The sequence below is a fragment of the Oenanthe melanoleuca genome, chromosome 7, assembly GCF_029582105.1.
Source record: "Oenanthe melanoleuca isolate GR-GAL-2019-014 chromosome 7, OMel1.0, whole genome shotgun sequence".
Lineage (NCBI taxonomy): Eukaryota > Metazoa > Chordata > Aves > Passeriformes > Muscicapidae > Oenanthe > Oenanthe melanoleuca.
The window spans coordinates 20,168,089-20,191,918 of NC_079341.1; the positions used below are offsets into that span (position 1 = coordinate 20,168,089).

Consider the following 23,830-nt stretch of genomic DNA (forward strand, 5'->3'; position numbering starts at 1 on the left):
AAAGTTGGGGGGGGCACTCAAAGGAGATGGAATTTATCACAGAAAACAATTATACTGAAAGGACTGGCAGTGAAGAATGGTTCTGTGTAAAGTTTCAGTGTGACCATGAAGGCAAAGGATCCTACCTTAACCTGGTGAGAAAAAAGAAGCACTACAAGTAGGGATCTCTTTTGCTTCTATGGTGAGTAGTGATGTCTCCTGAAATGCTGTGTGTTATTCCAGAGCCCATACTTGTAGGCATGTAGAACAATAACAGAGGAGACTGAGAAGAGACAGGAGTCTGATTGAAAGGCCAAACAATCTGCTCTCTGTTGAGAAACCTGGAAAGCACTGCCTGTCAATTTGTCAAATTGAAAGTTAAGGGCTAATTTATTATTTGCAGTCTATAAGCATGTATACAAAAAGATAAATGCCATGATTCATGCCTCTTCATTCCAGTTAATTAAAACCAAAAATATGTAGTGAATCCAAAGGACCTCATAAAGACTTGATTGACAAAACATATAAATTCATCCTGGTGAGGATTTTTAAACATTGGAACAATTTATGTAAAACAGTGGTAATTTTTCCACCAGTGAAAATTTAGACATTAGAGCTGGCTGTTTTCTCCTGAGAAAAAGGAAAGACTGAGCAAAACTGAATTCCAAGAACTCCTATGGTATACAGGAGGTCAGACAAGATGTTTAGATGTTCCCTTCTGTTTTCACAGTCTATGAATCTGAGCAGGTACTAGCTCAGAGAATTTATCATCTTGTCTTCTGTGGGATTACTCATACACCTTGAGCTGAACAGGTGTTTAAGTGCTTTGCTGGACCAGGGCCAAACAGAGCTGGTGTTGTGCCATTCCAGTGCCCCTTTTGCAGCTGTGGCAGAGCAGGACCTGAGGCTGGTGGTACCAGCGGTCACACTGCTCCAAGTAATTGGATCAGAAAATGGTGCAGATTAAATGGTGCAACCAGGGCTAATTTTGAAAAGAAGGGAATACTGGACTGAGTGTAGAACTTCTGATACATGAAAATTATAGCTCTGTGGCTCAAGTGATGCATAGAAGGGGTTTTGGAGTCCTATCACAATATTAGTCTGGGATATTGATATAAATGCATCAGTTTTGTAAGGGCATGCTGCTCCAAGGTTGGAATTATCTTCAAATAAATGATTAGAAAACTATTCTAATCACTTTCTTAACTGGTGCAGCTGCTCTAATATTACACAGTGGTGTAGGCAAGTTCATAGGGATCTACATTAGTGATTGTGGCTTTATTTTGTTTGTTAGGTCTCTCAATCCCTACATTATGTAATAACTAATTTAATGACCTGAATTATGTCCAGAGATGTAGGGTTACAGAGATGTAGGTAGATGTAGTCTAGGCAAAGAATGCCTGAGTGTTTTTCTCTGCTGTTTCTCCAGGTGAAAAAGGGGAGCTAGAAATGTACAGTGCAGAAAGTCTCTTAAGTGAATATTTGGGGAACATTTATGCTGTGTTCTTCAAAAGGTGCCTCGTGTGCAGCCAATCTCAGCACACATGCAGGGTGTTCTGGGGTAGAGGAAGCTTGTCTCACACACACCATGCTGTAACAATGCTGCCTTTCCAGAGCTCCTTGGGGCAGCAGAGGAAACCAGCTTGTCTCAGTCCAGCATCACCTCAGGCATGAGGCTCAGAGCTGAAAGAAACAACTCTGCCTCTTTAAAGTGCCCATCTCTTTCAGAGTCATGTAAAGTGCAGCTTTCCAGGACACAGGGGTCTGTGATTTTAAAATTGGGATACATTCCTGCTCATATCCCACTCCAAAGAAAACTATAAAATCTTTGGATTTTGTTACTTGTTTTTAAAAGCCCTCAAGCATCTTCCTTGATAGGTCTGTATGTACACTGCAATTATGCATGCATGCATTAAGCACTAAATGAAAACAAAAGGCATTTAACTTTAATTACTCTAGAAAGTAATCATATTGTGATCACACACAGCACCACTGCTGCCCAGCTAGATATCCCACTTTTGTGCAAAACAGAACCAAATTGAATTACATAAAAAGAAGCTACATACTGACTCCCAGCAGTATGTTTTGACAAAACACTTTGTCTACTTAAATGATTTCAGAAGCTGTAGTCAAAAGCCTTGACTGCAAATAATGGGTTCATAAAACCTATCTTTAAAATTTTACCTGACAGTAATGCTGTGCAAATATCTGCACTTCTGCTTCACCTTCTCCACTTGTTTACATCAGGATTTTAATAGAGTGGCTGTCACAGAACAACAGCTAAAGGCCACTGTTTGATAAGTTACTGTAAAAATAGACTGCTTAAAATGAGAATTTCCTCCTAAATTCAGTCATCACAAAAAGGTGGTGGGTAGGTAAACATTGAAGGGAGACAATTTCTAGGAGGACTGCAATAAAATCTTTTCAAGTTCAGTGACATTCTAACCTGCAATGACTTTGTAAGAAACTACATTTCCCATCTGTCTTCAGTTTTACTGAGAAATGACAAAAATAAAAGGAGAATAGGAAAAGTCAGGAGAGATAGATAGATAGATAGATAGATAGATAGATAGATAGATAGATAGATAGAGTGATGTTCTTTTGGATTAGCTCACCTAGCATCCATGCATAATATTTGAAGAATATGTTGACCAGATCTCCTTAACCACCTGAAGAAAGAAGTTGAGCACCCAGAGAAGTCTCAGTGCTTACCTGCAGAGCAAAGAATGAACCAAAGGTCTTCTGTCAGCCAGTGCCCCACATTCAGCTGCTGGCTCTCCCCTGCAGAAAGTCTCTGCAGAAGGTGGCTGGATGCTGATGTGAGCTCCAGGCACATCCAAGGCCCCCCTTACAAGGAGCCACCCCCCACAGCAGCATCTCTGTTCTGAGCTGCTCTCAGCACACAAGAGATGAGTTGTGGGGAGGGAGTGTTCTTTAGTCACTCACTTCTCTGAGGAGAAGGCATGATTTGGAGGGAGCTTTATTTTGCTCCAGCAAGAGGAGCCTGTAGCCACGGATGTGCTCTTCTGTCATGTGGCAGACTTGTACATTTCTCAGTTTTCTCAAAAAGGAATTGTTCCTTGTGATCTCTAATAGCTGGTTAATTGCACAGCTGAATCCTTTCTGAATTCAGTATCATTGAATAAGATTTCCATGAAGCTCCTTGTAAAGGAGAATTTCAGAGCCAGAAAGGAGGAGAGAGATGCAGAATGGCTTAATCTATATGGTTTGAGTTAATCTAATCTTATTTTCTACCATCTCAGTTGGAGATGCTCAGTCTCAGTAGATTTTGGCATAGTCCAAATCCTTGGAAACATAGTAGGTAATATAGGTGTATTAAATATATACACCATGTTTCCTTGCATTATACAAAATCTAGAGATGTTTACGACTACTTGGTAGCTATGAAATATAAAGTAGCTGTATAGTGTGGCAGTCTGCCGTTTTTTATTTTGGTTTGGGTTTCTGGATCTCTTGTTTGTGAGGGTCTTTTTTGTATGCCCTGCTGTGAAACTTTTGAAACAAAACTTCCAGTTTGGATGAGCTTGTACCTGATGCTGCTCTAGGAAGAAAGACAATATTAGACAATATTAGAGAGAAGATGTGAAACTGCTAAAGCACATTCTGCCAACCTCTGCCTGTGTTTACCCATATTTCTCTGACTCCTGTGCCAGTGTTATGTAAGAATTCCTTTTGTACTCATTCAGGGCTGGTTTTATGAATCATTCATATTCACCCATTGATCAAAATACCTCTTCCAGATGAGAGACTTGGGCTTACCCTGAGGTCTAATACAGCAAATGTCCCGTCTGACTCTCCAGATCTACACCATTAATAGCTGTAACAGCAGGACTTCACTGCAAGTCTCTGGAGTTCCCACTGAACCAGAGCTTTAATGAGCACACAGAAATCTAAGACAGAGCATAGCACCCCCTAAACAGAAAAAATATTGACCTAGAGCCTAGATTGATGGGACTACAGAGGAAGAAAACTAAATACTTTCAATTCTTCTAAACTGTTTGGGAAAATTATTATTATTATTTGATGAAGAGTGAGTTTTATTACATTAAGGGATTTCAACCCTGCAGAGGGGGTTGTGAAGTAGATTTAGTGGGACTAATGTCACTAAAATTAGATAAATATGCATTTTTAGCTTATGACACTGCAAAGGCTTTAAATATTTATTTATGCCCAAAGCAATACTAGTAGCTTCACAGCTCAGTGTTTTTTCATTCCCCACTTATGTTTTCTGTGAAGCCATGCAGTCACTGCAGGGGATTGGAGCCACTCCCAGGGCTCTGGGCAGTACCAACCTTGCAATGCAAAAAGCACAGACCAGGTTTGGGCACCTGTGAAACCCCTCTGTGCACTGGGGTCCCTAAAGCTGTGAGCCCCTTCTCCTCTCCTCTTGCCTCTGCAGGCTGCAGTCCTGTCAAGGAGACAGACACCTGTGCTCACCTCTTTCTCTTTGCCTTATCAATACCTAATGCTAACAGCACAAAATAGCTCCACTTACTTCTTGCATTCTATGAAAGAAATGCTCAGAATATGTGTTGGGTACTGTGCTTAGATCATGCCCCCAGATTTCTTTCTGGACAATCCTAAAATGCCTATAAATTGTCAACACAGTGATTATTAAATAATTTGTACCTGTGCAATGACTTCCAGCAAAGACAGTAAAATACTTTGGTGTTAAGAGAACACTCAATATTTGCTGAAGAAAGAACTATTTCTGGTCAGGATCCTATGGGGAAATATTGGTGCCTTTTGGTTTTCTCCTATCTTGCTTTGTTCAATTCTCTGTCACACTTTTTTTGTCTTTTATTATTATGATTATTACTTTTATCACAGTGAAAATGCAGTAAAAAGTCTGGATTATTTTTGAGGCACTCTCTCTTATGCCCACTACTTTTAATGTTCAGAGCATAAGAGCAAAGCTTTTGCTCATTTGCTGAATGCAAGAAACCTTCATGGTAAAGGGGATCCTAGGTATAGATCTGAAATATAGATCTGATTTTTCTTTTTTTCTTTTTTTTCCTCCTAAAAGCACTTTTTAAAAAAGAGAGATGATTAACTACATTTATACTCAAAGATTCTGAGAAATTGACTCATCTGATATGCTATGAGAAGGAATTTAAGGGTATGGCCCCAAAACCTGTGTTCTGACCATCAGTCAAAAGCTCTGCTTCTTATGGTAAGTTGTTTTTAAACCAACAGTACCTGAGAGATGTGTAAGGAAAATTAAGATTGCATATTGATGGAAAAAATGTAAAATACTCTGAAATATAGGAGATAGGGTGATGGAGACTGACCCCAGTCACCTATTATTTGTGTAATTTTAATTACTCTCCATTTAATTTAAGCAGCTGACACACACTTTCAGTGGTGTTCAGAAAGTTAATAGGGCAGCTGAGTAAGGATTTTAAGGTCATATTCTTGTCCTTTGGTGCTTATTTTATTTATTAGCTGCTGCATTAATATTCTTACGATTACAAAAATGATCATTTATGTATATAATGCATCTTACAATAGTATACAATTAGGAATATTGTAATATCTATCTCTTAATATGTCCTTGATTCTTTAGCACTGAACTCACAAAATACAACACGTTTAGATCAAGCTGCTCCTTTCCTTATGTTATTTCTTAATTATGGTATGTAGTCACCAGTTTGCTGACAACAATTTTCCTGGATGTCACTCTTTCTTTGATTCCACCCCTCCTGACTGAAATTAAAATATTGACATAAATAATTTTGCATGAACAGTGGAAAATTTAAAGAGGCATTTAAAGCAGAAGAGCTTCTGCATTTATTGTTTCTATATACATGCATTTTTCTGTGTTTTCCAGATACATAAATGGTAATTTAAGCAAAATTAGTGTGTTGCCTCATCCATGCCTCACATGTAGATAAATGATGACGCTTACCTGCTGTTAGTTTTTTTAAATAAAAAAGCCCATGATTTGCATTACAAAACTAGAGGGAATCTGATGGTTCTGATCTTTATGGGTGAAAGGAATGGGGATTATTAGACTACCAGTGTACATAGAGTGGTCTGCTCATTTCTATAAATTCTTCAGCCATTTGTCTGCTCCCTCCTTTATGCAGCTCTCTCCCTCTTGATCAGTGAGAAAGGAGAGGCAAAAATGGATAATGGAATTGGCTGGGGACCTAGCTGCAAGTCACAGCAATGGCATTCAGAAACAAAAGGCAGGTGAGGGAAGCATGCTCCAAGCACTTGGTTGTCAAGCTGGAGATGCTGATGTTCTCCACTCAGGAAGAAATGATGGTGATGTGCAATTCTGGGGCAGCTCTGCTGAGCCACTGTAGCAGGGGCAGTGAGAGCTGCCAAGTGCCTGCCTAATTTTCTTTTTGGAGGCATGTCTGGACATTTCTGCCCCTCCAGACAGGTCCAGCTCCCCCTCTGCTTTGCAACCTGCAAAGGGGAAGTCCCTGCTCCCAGCCCTCAGCAGAGATGTGCCTCCATCCCATGCCAGGGCTCTCACCCCTGAGGCTGGGACCACAGGATAAGGCAGTGGGCATGCCAGTGAAATTGGTCAGAAAAGTGTAAGCTGGACTCATGACTGTCAAAGTATTTCTCATAATTCTTTGTGTGTTTTCATGGGCAGTGGGGTTTTTTTTTACTGAATAGGCACAAATCATTGCTTTTCTGTTCAAGAGGTTATCTTATGATAGGCCTTGCAAAACCTTGTAGGTTTTATAAATAACAGTGTGTGTGTGATGTAGTGACACACACCAGTAAGTATTCTCTGTTTAAATTCATTACAGTGGATCGATCTCATAATGTTAACAAATCTTTTTACATATCCTCCTGAAACGTCTGTTCTACTTAAACAGCAAGGTTTAGACATTGAGCAATGGCTAATGAGATCATGGTCAGCATTAGGATCTCAAGAGTTATTGAGATATGAGGGGGAGTATGTTTTCCTGCTGTCAATAAATGTTGTAAATCCTAAATCAGACAACACTGCAGTAATATCAAGACCTAAAAATCTAAAGGTGGCATAAAATATTCAAGAGCAGGAAGGGGACAAGCTGCTAAGAGTCAGAACTGTTTAGTACTTCACAGAATGTGCATGTGTGGTCAAGGCAAAGTTCAAATATGATGTATTGTCATCCTTCTGTATTTACTTGCACAACTGAGTGAAAATTCAGTCTTCAGTCCATAATACAGATAGACCCGTGGAAACACTCATCATTTGAATCCCAACATGCTAATGGCCCCTGTTTGAATATAGATTTCTCAATTAAATAGAAGTAATTTGATCCAAGAGCAAGTCTTACAGGTGCAAGTAAACATTTCAGTAACAGCAGCTATACATTGTTGAAGTGCTTTCCACTGGAAGGTGCAGGGCTGAGGCTCAGAGCTGTACAAGACTTTGGACTCAGGAGCACTCCAAAATGCACATGTTTCAGTGGGAAAGCCATGAAACAGTCCACAACTTGGCCATGCTATTGAATGTGCATCTCTATATCCCATAGAGTTAAATTTCTGAGGCCCCCTTGGAGCCAGCACAGTGGTATGAAGCTCTGATGTTTTTTCTGGGATCTCCTTTGATGAAGCCTGTGCCAATTTCTTTCTAAGAAATTTCCAGACCCACAGACTATTTTAAGGGATAGGAAAAAATGTGTCTCCAGCCAAAGAAGAGGAATCATAAATGGATGAAATGACCACACGCTAATACAAACCATGTAGCCTTATTTACTTACAGTATTTTATATTTTTAACTACTGGATATTTGTTAAAAGTCACCATCTCTATTGGCATTTGACAAAGGACACAGTTAAATGGACCTGGCATTTCCTTATTCATGTTGTTGATCTACTTGAATTAAGGTTCAGTCACCATATGATACCATGCATTTTATGGATTAAAAAAAGACCTAATCACCATGTAGACAAAAAGATCTAATATTTCTTCCTGAGAAGTTTGACTCAATTCTTTTTTATAATTAGAAAAATATTTTTGCTAACTCCTCAGTGATGACCTCAATTTTAGTGCTGTGTCTCACACAGGTATGTGCCTTGCTGCACATATCTTTACAGATGCACTTTCTGGAATACATGAAAATTTTATTTTAATTACATTTTTCTCTGAATTGTACCACATAATTTACTCACTTTCTTTAGTTTGTTCATTTTTAGGCCGTAAATATTATTAACCCACAGAGATTTGTTTCTGCTTCCTTTAGTTAATTAAACACACCGTTGGATTTATCTTGTGCTACCACCAGGAGGGCACAACAAGTGAAATACTGTATCACTAGATGGCTCATTCATTAGCATAAAATAATCAGTGCTTTTGAATATCTGCACTTCAGTGTCTCAGGTTTGGTTTTTTGTGATTGCATCGAGGAAGCAGCACCATTAATAAAAGGATAAAGAGAGAGACAGAGAAAAAAGGAGAAAGAAAGAGGAAAAGAAGGAAAGGAAGAAGGAAAGAGAAGGAAGGGGGAGGAAGGAAGGAAGGAAGGAAGGAAGGAAGGAAGGAAGGAAGGAAGGAAGGAAGGAAGGAAGGAAGGGAGGAAGGAAGGAAGGAAGGAAGGAAGGAAGGAAGGAAGGAAGGAAGGAAGGAAGGAAGGAAGGAAGGAAGGAAGGAAGGAAGGAAGGAAGGGACTGTCAAAATTAGCATGTTTCCTTAAGAAAAGAAACAGGGAATTTGACAAAAAAGGAAAGTCCACAAGCTTGCCTGGAGGCAGATCTAACTGGCACCTAGGACATAATGTGGGAGCAGTCCAAGGTAATTCCCTACTCTGCTACAAAAGAGATTGAATAATTACAAACTCGTTCTTTCTATCAAATGACATCTTCCTTTGGGGGAAAAAAATCCCAGACTACCATATGGTTCCTGACAAATATTTCTGTTGATTCTACCTAATGTTTATCAATGCAAAGTAATGTTATTTTTCCAAAAATAAAGAACAATGCCCCAGGATAACATACATAAATATATAATGACACATGCAGATATTTAATGCATCTTGCACCTGCTTGGAGAGACCTTATCACAGAATGTCAGAGAACACAGATTTCTTCAGAGGCTGCTCACTGTCCCCTTACCCCCTGGGGTCACAGGCTGATTTACCCACATCCTGGGACATGAGGCTGCTCTTTGCCCAGACTTGGTGGAAGACTTTGGATCACCTGTAGAGAGAGCACATGCCTGGGCTGTACCTTGGGCCTCCTTCAAAGCCCTTCTCCCTAGGTATTTCTCCATCCTTTCTCTCAGTTTCTCATGATTGTATAAAAAATTAGTGGGACTCTGATCTATATTGCCTTTTCTTCTTAATTGCATCAGAATGTAGGAAGGTGAAGCAACAATATAAGAGGGGAGGCTGAGGCTCCCTGCCCAAACTAGGGAAATCCACTTACAGAGAGGACCCCTCTGTGTACAAATGTAGTTGGTGTGACCTATTTCTGGGACCTTTTTTTCCATTTTTGGGAGAGACACTACTAATTCATTCATTCTTTCCCAAGAATAAAATAAGAACCCAGACACATTGATTATTAATCATTCATTTGGGGACTCTCCTCCCTCTTGACCAATGACATAATCCTCAGTGAACAATATGTATACTGAAATTGACATTTGCACACACAAAAAAATCAGGTTATATTGTATGCATCTGCACTAATAAAAATAGCCATCTTTCAAAGCCTGCTTTTCAAAGTCTCACTGAAGACACTTCAATATCTATATAGTATTTATCCTGACCTTCGCCTCCCTGATCTTCCTGCACTGGGGAGCTGTACAGCAATACAATAAAATAGAAGCATACTTTATTAAAATACACATTTAGACTGCAGTCTTCAGAGCTCCAAAGTTAGGTGTACAGGCACCACTGCATCCATTTGGAGGTTCAGCCTCTTTAAGCCTCACTGGAGTGCTGAGTATAAATGTCACTCTGAGAGTCTGTTGCATAATTATCTTCCAAACTGTACTGCTGATGTGTTGTGTGATTGCAGGAACTCAACAATTCATCCCAAACTGAGTCTAGGCTTCTGCTTGTTTAAGATCCCTATTTTTGATATCATAGGTGATGTAATGCTATCTGTAGTGGTGACAAAGAGTCATAGACAAAGATCAATCACTCCTACTTGCAGATGAGTCACTTTTCAGCATGTCCTACTTCCAGATTTTTTTTTTTTTTTTTTTTTTTTTTTTTTTTTTTTTTTTTGTGCTGGTTTGCTTTGGTTTGAGGGAGAATGACAATGTGTAACAGTTTCTACTTCAATTGCATAAGCTCTTGTTTTCAATCATAAAAGACATCCAGATGCATATGAACATTTGAGTAATTAGGATACAGATATGGTCACTATTTTTAGATCAGTTTATGTAGAGATTCTCTTTTGGTTTTAGCAATTGTAATGAAAAATATCCAGGCTTAGAGCAAAAATTAGCTCACGGGAATTCAGACTTTTGTGAAATTAGCCACCAGATTTAAATCTCAGTATTCATGTTAAAATAATAATATTTAACTTGGGCTCAGGTGTGCTAAATAAAGCAACTGTCTTTGAGGCTGATGGAGTTATGGAGAAAGCAACATGAGCCATTGCAAGATGAAGGGCAGTGGGAAATAGAACACTTCTGATACTAGGAAGGGCTCTGTGCTGTTAGAAAGTACTTTTACCACTGCAGGGATCACAATAGAAATGCTGCATTTTGGTTTTAAAATAACATCTTTAAAAGAATGCTGTTGCAGAAATTAACTCTATTTTAAAGATGTTCTCTTGAATGATGAATCATCAAGCAGTGTTACTTTAAATTCCCTGCAGAAACAAAAGTTGAAATGCATGAGAAAATATTAGTCCTAATGATTTTTCTTGGAAAATATTTCTTATATAGGAATATTAATTAAGGAATAATTTAGAACTTTTATATTTGTATTCCTAATGTCAAACTCTTTTGTTCTCACACTTACACCTCTGTTATTAATGTTAGCCATGGTTTGCAAAAGAGGAAAAGCTAGTTATCAATGAATAATTCAGGCTCCATAACTGTCAGACCTCATTATTTTAAATAAGGCCTGGTAGTTCCAGTTGTAACTGGCTAATTGCATCATTTAAACTTAAACTGTGAGAATATTTCATATAATTAACAATTTTTAAAACTTTTAATACATTCAAAACTACTGTAGTACATAGGGCAATTTCCTTTAAATCAGGCTGAAAGAACAAAGAGACATTTGAGTTGTGATATGAGTCCTCAAGTTGTTAAAATAAAAAGAAGAAAAACTGTGGTGAAATTGATGTATCCAGTAGTTAAAACAAAATCCTATCATCAGAATAAAATGATGTAAAATAGTTTAAAAAGGGGTAGTTGAAAAAATTAAAACACCTGAAACTAATTAAAATTTTAAAATTTAAACAGCTGAAACTTATGAACAAAGTCATAACCTGATACTCTATGGAGCTCTTGGAGGCAAGATTGCTCCAGCACTATCAGTGAAAATGTTTCCTTTTGTGTTTGCATATTCTCTGCTCTGGTTTGTTTTCTGACAGTAAACATGTAATTCCCAAAGCAGCTACAAATAGATGCCATGATGAACTTCTAAAAAACTGAACCAATGTTTTTTCAAAAGGATCCAGGGAATTACTTGTATTTGTTAATAATTTTAATCTGTTATTAGAAATTTGTAACAATATTTTAATTTTGAATCAGTATTTACTCTTAATAATAAAGACTTGATAATTTGAGAAGGAAATACACTTTACATACGCATTTCCTCAGGGCATATGGCAAGCAGGAAGAGTCAAGGGCCATTTATAAATTAAACTAATCTTAAAATGTTGTTTTATTTTTCTCCTTTAGCCTCGTTCTCAGATTACATCCAGCAGATTTTTATATGTATCCAGCAACTGTAAAGTGAGGGAGGTTAATATATATTTTTAAATGGACCAATTAAAAAAGACAATAAAATTCAGGCTTCTCCTTAAAAGTACTTGCATGTAGTACATCAAGACTTGCACAGTAAAGATTATCCCCATTTTTCAGATGAGTCACTCGGGTTCAAGGTAAGGTATATATGGTTTCTGCAGTCTCTGCCTTCCCCTTACTTCTGAAACAGAGTGAGTTTATTTGGGGTTCAGAGTCTGGCTTACAGCTTTAGTGGGAGGCTGTAAGAGAAAATATGGTAGACTACCTGAGTGCTGTAACAAAGAAAAAAACTATATCTGCTGTCTCTGGAATTACTCCGGCATGTTATTTCTTTCTTTATCTAATGCAAAAAACCCAGACTTAAAAAATACCACAACTTTCAGCTCTCACACTGAAACCATAAATTTCAGCCCACATAGCCATTAAGAACATCATTAAGGCTGTGGAAGTTACACAGCAAGGGCTTGGATCTTATCCGATGTGTAGCAGCCTTGCATGGCTGGATATCTTGTAAAAGCCACCCCTACATTTCTGCATCATACTGGAGGTCATTGCAGAATACATACAGAAACTGTGTGTGTTCCTGTGCCTGAGAGCAGAATTGGTGCACCACACAGATTAGTTCCCTAGGTTTTCCACATGCTGAAACTGAGCCATTTCTACTTGTGCAAAAACCACATCTAGCAATAATTGGTCCCCACAGAGATACAGACTATCATATTTTCACATTCTTCTGAGATCCTAAAGTTGAAGTTTCTTGGGAGATGTATCTCTTAAGAAGACAGGCAGCCTCAAGTTGAGTTTTGCAAATCTTTGCTTAAGGCATATTTAAGGACTAAAAACATTTTTTTCCCCACCCCTCAATTCTAAACTAGCTCTTCATGGGAGATTTTCACCCCCTGTGCAGGAGTCAGTATGAGGTTTCTGAAGGCAAGTCAATTAGAATTGAAATTTTCCATGCTACCTGTATTTGGATTGGAAACATAGACAAGCTACCAAAACTGTGGGCTTGGAATGCCTTGTTTTGACAATTGCTATATTTTTTGGGGGGTAATCACAAAGACAATGGTTATCCCTCCTCAGAATGCAACAAGGGATGTGACATAAAATGCTAAATGATTCCTGCAGTTAATACTTTGGGTACCAAAGAGAGCCACACAATATCTGCTATGGTCAGGTAATAGAATGTAATGGAGGACATAGGAGGGACCAAAGATGATGCATCACACAAAATCTGGATGTGTACACGTGGCTGTAAACATTTATCATATCCTTACAGATACCTGAGCATCATCAACTCCAAAGTCCAAAGTTGTCCATGGCTAGAGAGCACTTTCTGCTGTTGCTGGTTAAGATTAGTACTTTATCTGCCAGATTTTAAGTTGGTATTCTGAGATGGAGGTGCCCAAACAGCTTTGGCACTCAGTGCCTGCAAATCCCTCTTATTTCTGGGTTTTTTATCACCTTAGCTCTGGTATGGTTCATTGAAGAATTTTTTTTCAGATAAGTGCCTCACATAGGTAACACTTGGAGACAATAGAGCTGTAGAAGAGATGAACTGGTAAATAGTGGTGTTCAGATGATGTATATTTTGAATCATATATATTTTGTATCATAGTATGCCATTACATAGAATAATATTCATAACGCTATCCAGGCAAGACAAAGTAATCTAACAGTACTCAAACAAACTAAATTTGTAAGGTTCAATAAGAAGACCATTAAAATCATAATAATTTTGAAAGTTATGATGTTAAGATGATATTACAGTTTTAAATCCATACTGATACCCATTCATAGTCTCAGTGTATTTTTTCCCTGTATAATTTTGTATCACTGAGATACAGTCAAATAAAAATTAGTGAAACAAGTTGCATTTCAAAGGAAGAAAATATTTGCTCATCTTGTCTTGCAGTGTCTGGAGACTTCTGCAATTGTTTACTTGTTCACTTTCTGTAAGCTGTTGTCAGCTCAGCTGTCTGAACTACAGCTTCATTTTTAAATATTTTTCACTGAAAAAATACCAACTAAGTCTTTGAATGTTTTATGTCTACAGCCACATCAGATATCACAACAAAAAGGAGGCTTATGTCTTGAAATTACCAGTGTTGGCTTCACCCTTGTCAAGGGCTGGCTCCCCATACGGAGGCTGACAGGTTTAGGGTACTCCAGAAATGTTTCATCAGTGAGAGGAATCAAGTTCTGTGTGTGTACAGAGCATGGTCTTAAAGTCAGTGATTTCACTGACAAAAACCAAAAGACATGTTTTTCCTTCAGAGCTGTAGACACCTGACTGATGCACAGGGGGTGAGCGGGCTCAGCGTAAGCGGCGGGTGGAGAGTTCCCACTGAGCAGATCCCTTCTGAAGGGCCATTCAGCGCCTCTCTGCAAAAATCCTGAATGTAAATAATGTCAACCGGCTATGGAAGCAGGTGATTTAGGTCACTGAGCAGTGTACCTTGGTTAAATTATATTATTCTTTCAAATACTTAATGTACATCTGAGCTATCCGCTTTGCTTGTCTATAAAATCTTCTCTAAGGAGAACTATCCACTGCTTTAGAAAGGAAAGCAAACAAATGGAGGCACGCAGAGCCATTGAATATTGGAAAAAATGTCGGGTAAGGGAGACCACACATGATCTAGCCAAAGGAGATCTGCAACTGACTGCAAGTGATGAGAAGATACTGAAATGCCTGTGAGCATCCCTGAGAACTGTGAAAGTGTGGGGCAAGCTTTTATTATTGGCACAAAAATATCACCAAATGTCTCATCATTCTTAGATCCCTTCTAATTGCAGGAAAAGAAAGACTGGGGGGAGGATGGTGCTAAAAGAAGCAAAACCTAATTCTTTAAAGACTGTGTAAACACTGGAAATTCAGTTAAACTTCAAGCTCATATTTCACTTGCATTGAAATCAGGCAAAAGTTTTGCTCAAGGATCTTGAAAATCCCTTGTGTCTTTTTTCCACAGTGACTGGAAGTTAGACCTGCACAACTGGGCCAAGGAAGCTTCTGAAATTTTTACTTTAGCCAGCCTTTGAAAGAGAAAGAAATGTGGAACAAGCGACCTCCTTCTCCTTCTGTGTTTTGAGTTTGTCAATCAGATCCAGTTGCAGACTATCCTCAGGGGCCCAGGGACTGTGATCTTAGCTCTTTTGGGTGGTCTGCATAGGAAACAGGTCCCCAGAACAACACTGTCAGCAGAATCTTGCACAGCACTCCAGGTTTGCCATGGAGGAAGGCTTCCCTCATTACAGACAGCTACTTAGGATGTGGAGGTAGGGCAGCAGCTACCATTCAGTGTGGCATCTGTTGTGCAATGTGGCTGCTTATGAGCTTAGAAAGCCTGTAATCAAATGTATTTCAGTATGGCAAGATGCTGTTACTTTTCTCTGTTTTAGTGCAAATTAGAGAGAACTCAGCTGTGGCTAAATACTTACTGCTTTTTACTGTGTTTTCAACACAGTCCTTTTATGTGTATGTACATCTCGCCTGCAAACATTCCTACACACTCAACAACAGATGCATTGAGGATAATTCTGCCAATTACAAAGCTACTGGGAGTGCTGTAGTTGAACTCTGTAGTAGACAACAACAATTTTTGACACAGCTGGTTACAGCTGACATTTCTGTTTTTGATCCACTGAATCATCTGAATCCTGTAAGAACACTCATCATGGAAATAGTCTGAAATAGAGAAATAGTCTGAGCTCTTCTGCAGAATATATTCTTGACCCAATCTGCAATGTTAAGAAAGTGCTCTGATAGGTGAATATATTCTCATAAGTAATAGGGGTGTTGTACTGCTTACTGGTCCTTGTTCTTGTGGTCACAGTGGGATTGTCACTGTTTTATTAGTTACTTTTGCACTTTCTGATGTTCCTGTAAAACAACATCCTGTTTCAGGAGAAGTGCCTGTCAAGGAAGCAGGGAGAAGGTGGATGACATGATGAGTGGCTTCCAACACTTTGTTTATGTCTCCACGGGGTGGAAGCATTTTGTTAACTCTGCACTCTCAATGTGGATCAGTCACTGCTGCCAACATAAATAATTTCAAATATTTCACTGAGAATTGCTGCAAAGCTACAGGAGATTTTTCTGCCTATATGGCTGAGAATGTCTCCTTTGATTTCAACTTGATTTAATTTTGTAGAAGGAGAAGCAAATACAGGATGAGTGTTAGTGCAGCCCTCCAACTTGCATTATTGATACTTCCAAAGTGTCCAGTTCAAATGGGGGCAGAATGTTAACAGAACTGAGAGTATCAGTCTAGTGGCTGAAGGACAAAAATAAGCTGCCTTTTTGATCTTTGCTGGTCAACAAAAGCATGTTTTGCTAGCTCCAGAAGTCTTTCATGTGAGAGAAAATGGACAGAGATGAAAACCCATGTCTGATCTAACACTTTGGCAAGCTTTATTTTCTTACACCCACAGGAGAAGATTTCTGGCCTTTCAAAAAATGGACAGAAGTAAATCAGAAGTCCCTTTCTGCAATGTAGAAAGTCACTGTTAAAGTTTGTTCTGTATATAAAACATGCTCTGTGTACAGAATTATCACCCTTAAAATCCTTCCCCCCATTGAAATTAGATTGGTCAGAAAACCAGAGCCTCAGGGCATAAACCAGACCCTCAGTTCTCAAAATGGATCACAGTGTAAGACTTAGAAAAAATATTTTCTATACTTGTCATCACTTTTCTGCATATTTTTTTTGGAGAAGCTGGATCGGGCAGAGCTAGAAGCCTGATAAATTTGTCTAACCACTGACTTGGAGTACATACACCTGAAACTGAACAAGTAATTCAAAATAATTTTTCAGATAAATGCAATTTCTTATTTATTTTCTGTAGAAAACCTGTGAGCAAGTAATGAGTTCCATTAATTCACTAATTGTTTGAACGTACTCCACATATTCTAAGTGATATTTTTATTACCTTAGAATGGAGTGATCGGAAATAATTTGTTGAGTTATTTGCATTAAGTGTCTGTCCCTGCTTCAATGAGCTTTGCTGTCATTGTGAAGATAAGAAGATGGGAAATCTCTGAGACTTTTGTATTTTCAGACAATGGGAACAGATTAGGGACAAGGAAGAGAAAATGAAGATTAGGGGATTTTAGAAAAATAAACCTGTGTATTGCTGTTGGTTTTCATGTCAGAAAAAATGGATTTTTTTTTATTGTGGTACATTTATTTCTGTCATGTTTAGAACCCATGTAATGGTCTATTATTCTCTGTGGGCCACTCAGGTAAGGCAAAGACCAACCCTGCTGCCCTGGACTGCAGCACAGTGCAAAGCAAAGAGCAGTGAGAGAGTTCCATGGGAGAGGGGATGTCCAACACAAGCTTCTCCTCTATGAGCATTACTGTGTTCATCCTGCTTGATATTTCTCAGAGTGAGCTGTATTTCAGATTAGTAGCCCTTGGCAGTAAGCTGGAGAAAGATGAGATTTTAGTGTGATATGCTGCACAGGCATGGGGGGGAAAGGAAAGAATATGTGTGAAAAATTGAAATGACAAGGTCATGTTGATAGCTTAGTTGTGGGAGCTGCTACTGTAGTTTGTTGCATTATGATTAGAGATGGGCCAACTAGCATGAATGAGATGGGAGCTGGTTTGAACCTTCATCCACTCCTCTAACCACACTGAACAGGAGCCCATGGTGAGGCTAAAACACACCTAGCACTGGTGCATTTGGTTTCTCAACATTATCTAATGAGCTTCTGCTTCTGATAATTTAGCTCAGAATAGAAAACAGGAATCTAGAAAAATATTCACGACATTAATCTAGTCTAAAATCCTTCAATCTGGGAAACTTGATTGTATAAAACCATATAAAGACAATTTCATACCATTCCCAGCCTTCCATCTGTAACAAAGAGCTCCATATCCTTGTTAATAGCCATCCTGTTAACAAAATGAAACAAAGTCTGCAAAGGTTTCAAATTTCAGCGCAGGGTCTTTTTAATTATGAAGCCCTCAGATGAGATGCCAAGCTTCTGTCAGGGGGTGAGTGTGAGAGTAGTCAGTGTGTGAGGACTTGCAGTGGGAACTGCACTGAGCTAAGTGTAGGATCCCTCTGGCAGCTGTTTCTCTTCTCTTTGGCTTTATCCTGTGGGAAGTAGCTTTACATTCAGATTCAGACTACAAGGGATTCTACGAAAGCTGAATTTCTGCACTGGCCGTGCTTATTCTGCAGTGTGTGTCACACTCCCCGTGGTGAGGGCTGAGTTCTCCCTATTTCTTGCAGCCTCTGTCTAATGCAGACAAAATTCCTCCTTCCCACAAGGATTCCAGGAGAAAGCAAAGGCAGAGAGCAAGGGCAAGTGGAGACAAGCACTGCAGTTTACCTTGGACTCCCTATTTTGAAGCACTTGCCGGGCTCACTGGGGTAATAGTTGTGATTTGGTTGAATAACAAAATCCGTATTCAGCCCCTTTCTCAAAAGTGCAGTCAGCAGTGCAGGATTCTTCTCTTCCTTTTCCCTTAAAAATGTCACTGCTCAGTTCTTGGTTACAGGTATTCATGATGATACAGTGGGGCAGAAAAACACAGGAGTCCAGAGTGTTTTGAAGTGGCTCTAGGAGTCACTGAAATAATGACCTATATTGGTATAGGAAACTTTTTTCCTGACCATTTTCATCCTCAGTGTGCTTTGCAGACCTGAGAGCTGCATCTCTTTGAACTGTGGCAATGCAGAGCAGAAAGCAGCTTCTCCAGCTGAGGCTGCAGGGAACACTCTGCTACGTGAGGACTGGAAGGATAAGCAGAGCTTCTCACCCATATCTGGATAAAGGATTGCCCGTTAACAGCTTTCCCTTTCTTCCCCTCCCTTCCACTCCCCTCCCAAAAGTATATGGCAGAGAAAGAAGGAAACCAAAGACTCCTTTTCTCTTTCACTTGGAGGTAAATGAACCTGACCTACCACTTAATGAAATCTCCTTTTTACAGGATGAAGACAGCAGCTGGGAAAAACAGAAAAAGAAAAGAAAAAGGAGGTTTTCTTCTTCATGTGTAAATTTTCTGTAAGGAGAACAAAATTTGAAATTAACATTGCCTGTGATTTTGAAACGTATAGTTTATTATTTGTCCCCAATTATTTTCTTAATGACTGGGTTCCATAGTGTAGTAAGTCACAGCACTTAAAAGTACCCTCTAAGAGAGGTGTTTGGTTTTGGGTTTTTAACCAATTACTATCCATTTCTGCAGATTAAAAAATGCTTCTGAAAACATGATGCAAGGCCTCAAAATACTGTCCATTGATCCTTGCAAACAAAGACCAATGAACTCCTTACTCGATACTTTTTTGACTTTGTAGCTATTACAGTCTGATTTATTATTGTAATGAATTTACTGGTATGGAAAAATAACAGGCATTATATGGCTCTACATAATACATCAATAATATTTTCCTTTTTGGGGAGTTTAAAGACACATGACTTCGATGTTACTGAAGATTGTGTCATAATCATCAAATGGAGCTGGTGCCAAATAAACCAGATGGAGCTTTCAATCAACAAACTGCATTTATTTTTGATATCTGTGGCTTATTTGTTAACCATGCACCTTTTAATAGGATAAGGTAAGAAAAAAAGACCTGCTCCCAGAGAAAAAAGAGAGCTATTAGAAGCTCTGACCTTATTATTTGACCTGACAGCACAAATAGACAATGGGGAAAAAGTCAAAGTACAATACCCAACTCCAAGTGGAAGGGATTCGTTTGATGCTTTCTGCTGCAGCAGAAGGTGGCATGAATGATTATTTCATCCTCCCATACTAAGAAAAATTTCTGAGTATTTTTATTTGTCTGTGCACATATTACTCCTTAATTATTGTTGATTGCATTGCTATATTAGCACATTTCTTTTTTTTTCTCTTTGCAAGAATATATGTAATTTCATTGAATATATAACTTTGCTTGTGTCTATATCAGATAGCTTTTATACAACATCTTTGTATATACTGCATTGCATTCTGCCTGTGGTATGAAAGAGGTGAAAAGTAAGAAGTTTGATAGGTAACTAATATGTGTCACTTTTTTGTATGAGGTATGACACTAAAAAGCCCAATAGCTATAACTCACTTTGGCCTTCTAGAGACATGGAGAGACATAGGGAATATATATATATATATATGTAAAGAAAAAATAAACTCTTATTTAATTGCTTTTGTTTCATTAATTTTTTCAAATGCCTCTTTTTTATCTTGTTTTTTTTCATAGTGGTAGTCTTTTCTGCTAAGTGAAGATGGATAATCCAAAATAATATTCCCCTAAGTTTCTTTTAGCATTTGAATGTATGAAGACTGTTGTATGAAAAATTATGTTGCTTCTCTGAAAGCTGTTCAGCCTTATGTAATTTCCTCTTCTCTTTATTCACATGTGTTCTCCTAAGAGGAGAAAAATATGTTTGTGGCCTAGGATGTATTTTTTGTTACTCAGAGAGTAACATGAAAATGAAAATTCTGTATGCCAAAAGCTCTCACGTTTATAGAGAACAAACAATCCTACACATTCCTTCCCTGTGCCTGTACAGCTGCCTTTCAACCAGATTCCTACACTCCTATAACTTGGGAGACTTTCTGCCCCCCTCGCATGAGGCTGCAGACACAGATTGGAGCCTACTTCCTTTGCCCTTCAGAATATGAAGAAGTTAGAACACAGAAATGAAGATTTTTCCATTTAATTTTAATTTTTGTATTTTGATTTCCTAGACAAAACTTTTGAACAATATATGAATTTTGCCTCACTGTTTTGAATGGTAGTAGAATTTCATGGAAATTAACTGAATTATTTGTAAGGGGAGGTTTTCATACTTGATGCTATAAATACATTTAATATATAAGTGCAATTCATATGATATGTGATTTTCCAATGAAATTTCTAACAGATGAAAGACTGAGTTTAAGACTGACATATGAGGACTATTCCACAGAATTCAGATTCTGCATGAGAAGTTAAAACCTGGGTGTGGGGGAGTCACCTCTGTGGATTGATCTGCTGGGCTCAGTCCAGTGCCCTCACCTTTCCACACCCAGCACTGTAATCAGCAAGTCTCTACACAGAGTAGAAAGTTAAGGATGACTTAGCTACCAACTTGACCTTTAAGATCCCTTCAGAACAGGTTTGATCCACAGTGCTTTACTTTATCCTTCAAACCATCAGATCTGTATTAAAACCCTGATTGACCAGAAGTAATTATTTGATGCCTTATGTTAGCAATGTCCCAAGGCCCAACATGAAAACTGGGGTGAAAGTCACACCTTGCTGAAGTGAAAGGGAGGATTGCTTTCAGTGGAACTGGGATTTCACCCAGAAAACCATTCCAACAGTGTTTGGCTCCTACCTATGTCTGAAGGCACGTGAATTTTTCTGTGGTGCCCATCATATTATGTAAAGGGTATCTCGCAAGAAACTCTGATATATTTATCTAAAAATAGGAGATGTTACTGAAAAAGAAAAGTACAGTGATGGCATAAATTATGTACTGGGCTACTGCAAAATGCTGTGTTGCCTGGTATGATAATTACATTGTTCTGTCATTCCTTTGGTAATGAAAGGCTTCACTTATTTGTATGTTATTTTTTTACTGATCATGAGGAATACAATACGTAGGGGGAAAATTGCAAAATCAACATTAAGCAGTTATCTTGCAGGCATAGGAGCAATTAACATAGACATTTGTGATAATGACCAACATATATCCTTAGATTTCCATAACTACTTCTTAGTAACTTCAACAACTTAGTTTCCTCCCCTAAAATTCCTCCTAAGGTCATTTCCATAACCTGCAACTTTCTGGGGCAGATGGATCAGCTGCCTTTATAACTCCCTCTTTTGTCTCTAGGGATTGTTTTCTACCTATATCTTGATCCAAGTATGTTGGACTCTTCCCAAAACTGGTGAAACACTAGACCTCTCTCAGTCTTGTTGGTGAAGCACTGATATGCAGCTAACTCAGTATACATCAACTATTAGGTAACAGGATTTCTAGGCCCATGCCAAAAATGCATTTTGCTTATTCTGATTTGACTCTAATTATGTCATACATGAAATTCTATTTGCCTAGGAGAGAGTCTGTAAATAATTTTAATTACTCTCACCTATGCACCTATTCCAGACACTGAGAATGGGTTACTGCAGAGTGCTAGGACATGCATGGCTATAAATTCCTAAAAATTTACAGAATAATCACAGAATAATACCCAACTCAGTAAAATTTTAGAAGACAAAGTTCTGAGAACACCTTTTCCAAAGCATTAGCATATCCTACATATAACTTTGTTACTGGATTTTATACTAACATGGTGCTCCAAGAATGACATTAAGTGTGTACATTCACAGACAGGACACTTCCTCTAAAGCCAGTTCCAAATTTGTGACATGCAAAATCAAAGAGGCTTCTTCCCATATGATTTATTCTTATCCACCCAGAAACAGAAAGCAGTACAATCTAACATCTGCTGGGAGAAACAGAGCAATTTAAAATTTAAATTGTCAGCTTGAAATAGTAGAAAACTTACAATTGGTCTTGAAAACAAAAAAAAACAAGCAAACATAATTTATGATTTATTATTTTTGATCCTAGGTATAGAAACATATACACTACTATATACCATGATTGTATTGTATTAATACAGTATACAATATATTAATTTATATGTTTTTCTATACTATACCATACTATACTATACTATACTATACTGTACTATACTATACTGTACTATACTATACCATATTATAAGAATGATATATAAAAAATATTGTATATCCACTTATATATATTTTAAGGAGTATGTTACATAAGCTAGAAATAAGTTGTTATTATTATAGTTATGTATGTAACTATGGTATATTTATTTATATCATATATTCCCACATTCCCTGAAGAATGATTCCATCTCTCTCCTGAGCAGGATTTCTAGGACATTATCACATGGTTCTAGCATGGATGCATTCTGCAGGCACCAGTTTGCCACCAAAGATACTAATCAGGGAAGAAAGTGGTATAGAAACTCTTATTGATGTTTTGCCTTTCCAAAGGAAGTAAATGACAGCAAAGCATATTTCAAGGTCTGGTTGCCAACATACTCAATTAAGCAGAATTTGGAGGAGAAGAAGGAGGAGGGGGATGGCTGAAAACTCCCAGTCATACTACAAATGTCAGCTATCTGCTGTCAGAGACCTGGTGACGTTGAACCAAACTGTGAAATATGTGTAATTCTTCAAATATTGCTGATGATGCAGCACCAGATTTTTATTTTTTTCCATGTGCATGTGACTGCTTTTGACCATGACAGGTTTTCATAAATCTGGTGTCATTATAGAACACATGACTTGTGTCACCACTGCTACAACAAGAGAAATCCATCACAGATCAAAGTGCCAGGAAAAGTCCTATTCACTATATAAGCCCCACTTAAGCTTTCCAAATACAGCTTGAGTGGAATTTAAGTGGGCCATAGGCCATATTTTCACTCCTATACAGGCAGGAATTTTACAATGTGAAAACAAATTAAAATATAAAACATTTTCTAATGTAACACAAAACTATCTGAAGTCACAAGGCCATTTAGACCTAGATATCTTTGCCAGTATTTTACCTTGAATGCCATCTTAATTTTTGTAGAATATGAACCTAAACAATAAAACTGTCCAGTATTATTTTAATACTTTTAATATTAGACCTTCAACCTACATACCAGATTAGATCTATCTGAACAGAGTTGTCCGTAACCTCCTCAGACAACAAGCTCTTTGAGCAAGGATCATGCTCCTCTCCTTGTTTATGTGTTGCTTAGATTGTTGCAGGCTACAAAAAAAATTTCTACAATAAGACATCTGTTGAACTCTGAAAAATCCACATTTATTTATCTCTATATGTAGTACATATTTATATTTATATTTATATTTATATTTATATTTATATTTATATTTATATTTATATTTATATTTA

General features: G+C 38.0%; 1 long non-coding RNA gene across 1 annotated transcript in view; it reads left to right on the top strand.

Annotated features, from left to right (window-relative positions):
- The window catches only part of LOC130255780 (uncharacterized), an 86,156-nt gene extending 79,989 nt beyond the window's left edge, over window positions 1-6,167 (top strand). The window contains exons 16-17 of the long non-coding RNA XR_008840986.1: window positions 5,027-5,173; window positions 6,090-6,167. This is a non-coding gene — a long non-coding RNA (uncharacterized LOC130255780). The remainder of the gene's footprint in view (window positions 1-5,026; window positions 5,174-6,089) is intronic.
- The last annotated feature ends 17,663 nt before the right edge of the window (window positions 6,168-23,830 follow it).